The following is a 6,000-nucleotide window of genomic DNA, read 5'->3' on the forward strand; positions in this document are numbered from 1 at the left end:
AAAACCATAGAGAAAAAGATCCTGAAGAACAAAACCCTTAATTACTTCCAATTATGAGGAGTTGCAAAGATAAAAAAAATCAGGGATCTGATGAAAAGATACAATTTTCAGCAACTAAATTTCATCACACTAATTAAAGGTAGAGATAGAGAGAGGGGGTGGGAAGCAGAGAGGGGTAGGGGGGGGTGAGCTGGACGGATGGACTACGAGAGAGAGGCTGTCGGAATACGGGGAGGCAACGGGGGGGGGGGAGGAAGAGGGCCGGAGGCGACGAGGAGGGGGGGGGGGGGCCGGGGGCGACGAGGGGGGGGGGGAGGGCCGGGGGCGACGAGGGGGGGGGGGGGAGGGCCGGGGGCGACGAGGGGGGGGGGGGAGGGCCGGGGGCGACGAGGGGGGGGGGAGGGCCGGGGGCGACGAGGGGGGGGGGGAGAGAGGGCCGGGGGCGACGAGGGGGTGGGGGAGAGGGCCGGGGGCGACGAGGGGGGGGGGAGAGGGCCGGGGGCCACGAGGGGGGGGAGCGAGGGAGGGCGGGAACGGGAGCGAGGGAGGGCGGGAACGGGAGCGAGGGAGGGCGGGAACGGGAGCGAGGGAGGGCGGGAACGGGAGCGAGGGAGGGCGGGAACGGGAGCGAGGGAGGGCGGGAACGGGAGCGAGGGAGGGCGGGAACGGGAGCGAGGGAGGGCGGGAACGGGAGCGAGGGAGGGCGGGAACGGGAGCGAGGGAGGGCGGGAACGGGAGCGAGGGAGGGCGGGAACGGGAGCGAGGGAGGGCGGGAACGGGAGCGAGGGAGGGCGGGAACGGGAGCGAGGGAGGGCGGGAACGGGAGCGAGGGAGGGCGGGAACGGGAGCGAGGGAGGGCGGGAACGGGAGCGAGGGAGGGCGGGAACGGGAGCGAGGGAGGGCGGGAACGGGAGCGAGGGAGGGCGGGAACGGGAGCGAGGGAGGGCGGGAACGGGAGCGAGGGAGGGCGGGAACGGGAGCGAGGGAGGGCGGGAACGGGAGCGAGGGAGGGCGGGAACGGGAGCGAGGGAGGGCGGGAACGGGAGCGAGGGAGGGCGGGAACGGGAGCGAGGGAGGGCGGGAACGGGAGCGAGGGAGGGCGGGAACGGGAGCGAGGGAGGGCGGGAACGGGAGCGAGGGAGGGCGGGAACGGGAGCGAGGGAGGGCGGGAACGGGAGCGAGGGAGGGCGGGAACGGGAGCGAGGGAGGGCGGGAACGGGAGCGAGGGAGGGCGGGAACGGGAGCGAGGGAGGGCGGGAACGGGAGCGAGGGAGGGCGGGAACGGGAGCGAGGGAGGGCGGGAACGGGAGCGAGGGAGGGCGGGAACGGGAGCGAGGGAGGGCGGGAACGGGAGCGAGGGAGGGCGGGAACGGGAGCGAGGGAGGGCGGGAACGGGAGCGAGGGAGGGCGGGAACGGGAGCGAGGGAGGGCGGGAACGGGAGCGAGGGAGGGCGGGAACGGGAGCGAGGGAGGGCGGGAACGGGAGCGAGGGAGGGCGGGAACGGGAGCGAGGGAGGGCGGGAACGGGAGCGAGGGAGGGCGGGAACGGGAGCGAGGGAGGGCGGGAACGGGAGCGAGGGAGGGCGGGAACGGGAGCGAGGGAGGGCGGGAACGGGAGCGAGGGAGGGCGGGAACGGGAGCGAGGGAGGGCGGGAACGGGAGCGAGGGAGGGCGGGAACGGGAGCGAGGGAGGGCGGGAACGGGAGCGAGGGAGGGCGGGAACGGGAGCGAGGGAGGGCGGGAACGGGAGCGAGGGAGGGCGGGAACGGGAGCGAGGGAGGGCGGGAACGGGAGCGAGGGAGGGCGGGAACGGGAGCGAGGGAGGGCGGGAACGGGAGCGAGGGAGGGCGGGAACGGGAGCGAGGGAGGGCGGGAACGGGAGCGAGGGAGGGCGGGAACGGGAGCGAGGGAGGGCGGGAACGGGAGCGAGGGAGGGAGAGAACGGGAGAGACGGAGGGAGAGAACGGGAGAGAGGGAGACGTTGGGACAGAACGGGAGAGAGGGAGACGGAGGGACAGAACGAGAGAGGGAGACGGAGGGACAGAACGAGAGAGGGAGACGGTGGGACAGAACGAGGGAGGGAGACGGTGGGACAGAACGAGGGAGGGAGACGGTGGGACAGAACGAGGGAGGGAGACGGTGGGACAGAACGAGGGAGGGAGACGGTGGGACAGAACGAGGGAGGGAGACGGTGGGACAGAACGAGGGAGGGAGACGGTGGGACAGAACGAGGGAGGGAGACGGTGGGACAGAACGAGGGAGGGAGACGGTGGGACAGAACGAGGGAGGGAGACGGTGGGACAGAACGAGGGAGGGAGACGGTGGGACAGAACGAGGGAGGGAGACGGTGGGACAGAACCAGGGAGGGAGACGGTGGGACAGAATGAGGGAGGGAGACGGTGGGACAGAATGAGGGAGGGAGACGGTGGGACAGAATGAGAGAGGGAGACGTTGGGACAGAATGAGAGAGGGAGACGTTGGGACAGAATGAGAGAGGGAGACGTTGGGACAGAATGAGAGAGAGAGACGGAGGGACAATGAGAGAGAGAGACGGAGGGACAGAATGAGAGAGAGAGACAGAGGGACAGAATGAGAGAGAGAGACAGAGGGACAGAATGAGAGAGACGGAGGGACAGAATGAGAGAGACGGTGGGACAGAATGGGAGAGAGAGACGGAGGGACAGAATGGGAGAGAGAGACGGAGGGACAGAATGGGAGAGAGAGACGGAGGGACAGAATGGGAGAGAGAGACGGAGGGACAGAATGGGAGAGAGAGAGACGGAGGGACAGAATGGGAGAGAGAGAGACGGAGGGACAGAATGGGAGAGAGAGACGGAGGGACAGAATGGGAGAGAGAGACGGAGGGACAGAATGGGAGAGAGAGATGGAGGGACAGAATGGGAGAGAGAGATGGAGGGACAGAATGGGAGAGAGAGATGGAGGGACAGAATGGGAGAGAGAGATGGAGGGACAGAATGGGAGAGAGAGATGGAGGGACAGAATGGGAGAGAGAGATGGAGGGACAGAATGGGAGAGAGAGATGGAGGGACAGAATGGGAGAGAGAGATGGAGGGACAGAATGGGAGAGAGAGATGGAGGGATAGAATGGGAGAGAGAGATGGAGGGACAGAATGGGAGAGAGAGATGGAGGGACAGAATGAGAGAGATGGAGAGACAGAATGAGAGAGATGGAGAGACAGAATGAGAGAGAGAGATGGAGAGACAGAATGAGAGAGAGAGATGGAGAGACAGAATGAGAGAGAGAGATGGAGAGTCAGAATGAGAGAGAGAGATGGAGAGTCAGAATGAGAGAGAGAGATGGAGAGTCAGAATGAGAGAGAGAGATGGAGAGTCAGAATGAGAGAGAGAGATGGAGAGTCAGAATGAGAGAGAGAGATGGAGAGACAGAATGAGAGAGAGAGATGGAGAGACAGAATGAGAGAGAGATGGAGAGTCAGAATGAGAGAGAGAGATGGAGAGACAGAATGAGAGAGAGAGATGGAGAGACAGAATGAGAGATAGAGATGGAGAGACAGTATGAGAGAGAGAGATGGAGAGACAGAATGAGAGAGAGCGATGGAGAGACAGAATGAGAGAGCGATGGAGAGGCAGAATGAGAGAGAGAGATTGTGAGACACAGAAAGGGATGGCAAAGATGAAAGGACCCAATGTTTGAACTCTGATATCTTGTCCTCTTTTACTTCTCAGCCCCTAGATCTAAACCATGCCAAAACAAAATAGCTGCGCTTTGTACATGATCCAAATCATCTCATTGACCAGACCTAAGGAGGTAAAATAGCGGAGTGGGGAACAGGAGAACGCCCCTCTCCGCACTCTCGCTTGCGGAACTGCAGCCGGCTTCTCGTGCCAGCCTTCGCTCTCAGATTCTCCAGCCCAGAACACTTGCGTTAAAATACTGCCACACCACCCAAGGATCACTAAAATGCAATCAAATGGCCAAGCAAGATACATTCTTATTGCATTGTTCCAACACAGCTATCCTCGACCCTTTCCCCACACGAAGTGGTTCCAATCTACACGAGCCAGCAGCTTTATCAACATAACACAAATTGGCGATGCTCCATCCATTATTTTACACACCGGTCCACAACATAAACGGCATCTTAACCACAGAAAGACAAACCAGAATACAGATAACAATGCGAATTGACAACAGACGACACTGATTTAAATAAACTTTAAAGCGGTTTACTATTCAGCAAATAAACAGCCACCTCTTCAGAGAGATTCGATCAAACACCCATCCAAACATGGAATCTTAACAATTAAAAATCTTTCACACCTCCAGAGACGCCCCGGATTTAGTTTTATTCATCATTTTCATTTTTCTGTTTAGAAGAGCGAAACTAGCTTGTTTTAACCTGGTCAATTTCAAACCCTGCCTTCCTGTCTCTCCGGTCCAAATCTCAGTCTTTTCCTTCCTCTCACCGTCATCCCTCCCCGCACCCCCCCCCCCCCCCACCCCCCACCCGCTCAGCTCCTTCACCTCTCTCCCTCAAACCCCGAAGAGGTGGGATTTTCAGCCCCTTCTGAAGAACCCGCCGATGTTTTCTCCCCCAAATGAAATCCATCAGAAAGTACTCAAAGGAAACAATTTTTTTGCACTCTCTCTCTCTCTCCCTCTGGAATTTCATAGTCGAACGCTGAGCTGGAAAAGAATAACGCTGATCAAGAAAATCCTTCGCACATAGACCAAAATTCTCCCCTCTTCTCACATAGATTCCCAGATCGGTACTGTCCCAGCCGCGGTTAAACAGCGAAAGACAAAAAAACCCTCCCCACTCGCGAAATGCAGCTTCCCAAAAGTCCTCTCAGCGAAATTCTTTCCTTCTTAAACTGAGAGAGGTGGGGGGGAGGTGGACAGAGACAGACGTAAAACAAGCCACTAATCCTTTTTGGGTATTCTAACTTGCTATTACACCTACCGACTAAAACCTGAAACGCGATTTCCAACGACTGCCTGGTCTTTGGCCCTTCTTCCAACCTACTTACAAGCTTGGAACAAGCTTGGATCTTTCGCATAGAATCCTTGGCCGGCAAAGAAATGTTCCCTGGACGCGCTAAAAACTGTTCTAACAAAGAAATCACATGGATACAGCAGGCTCGATTGCTTGTTTGTTACTTTGGTTGTCCCTCGGAGAGCTGGAAATCTTGTATCTCTATTTGAAACGTGTACAGTCTGTGCAAGGAAAGCAGGCCAGCCCCGGAATACTCACTGTATGAATGGGTGAACGTCCTTGCCATAATTAGCTCGCAACACTGCGCTGATGTTAGTGCTGCTGCTCGCTACACTCCAGCTGAATGGAATGTAACTCTAGGCATCCAATGGGAACCCCAGCCTCGCTCTCACCGCCCTGTCACGCTGCGATCCTGGCACTAGGGGGAGCCTGTGCACACCCAGTGGGCTTCACATTGCAACACAGCATCCTGTCTGTCCGGCGCACAGCTGCCTTAAAGGGGCAATGCCTTCCCAGCCCAGTTACCTTAAGGGAGTAATATTCTCATTGGGATCCAATTACTTTAAAGAGGCCTTGCACTCACTCTAGTCCAGTTACCTTAAAGAGGCAATACCCACCCTCTCGCCATGTTACCTTAAAGATGTAAAAATTATTCTATTGCTCCAATTGCTTTAAAAGGGCATTAAACTCACACAAGCCCAGTTATCTTAATGGGGAAATACATTCACTGGACATTCATTGTCTTAAAGAGGCAATACACACATTGAACTAGTTGCCTTAAAGTGGCAATGCCCACAAGTTCATCCTTGGTCCTCTGGTGGCTTGATACATGGGTATTAAATTAATCAATGAATGTGGGAATAAGGTTAAAATATTGAGGTAAATCATTTATTCTTATCATCCTATTGAATTGTAGGTCAGTATTGCGGGATCGAATGGTTTACGCCTGCCACAAGTTCATACATACACTCTGGCCTGATTAAGTGGTCATGCACATACTGAATTTACCCAACTGTTATCT

The 6,000-nt window shown here is 57.5% G+C and overlaps 1 protein-coding gene across 7 annotated transcripts in view; it reads right to left on the reverse strand.

Moving 5' to 3' along the window:
• Positions 1–5,339, reverse strand: part of LOC138763359 (plexin-A1-like) — a 339,669-nt gene extending 334,330 nt beyond the window's left edge. For 4 of the 7 annotated variants that reach the window (XM_069937350.1, XM_069937356.1, XM_069937355.1 and 1 more), the window contains exon 1: positions 5,238–5,339. The gene's annotated coding sequence lies outside the window, so the exon portion shown is untranslated. Of the gene's footprint in view, positions 1–4,946; positions 5,178–5,237 lie in introns of those variants that run through there. The other 3 variants (XM_069937352.1, XM_069937351.1, XM_069937353.1) reach the window with 2 other exon arrangements.
• Positions 5,340–6,000: the final 661 nt, after the last annotated feature.

Source organism: Narcine bancroftii, chromosome 5 (genome assembly GCF_036971445.1).
Source record: "Narcine bancroftii isolate sNarBan1 chromosome 5, sNarBan1.hap1, whole genome shotgun sequence".
In the NCBI taxonomy this organism is placed as follows: Eukaryota; Metazoa; Chordata; class Chondrichthyes; order Torpediniformes; family Narcinidae; genus Narcine; species Narcine bancroftii.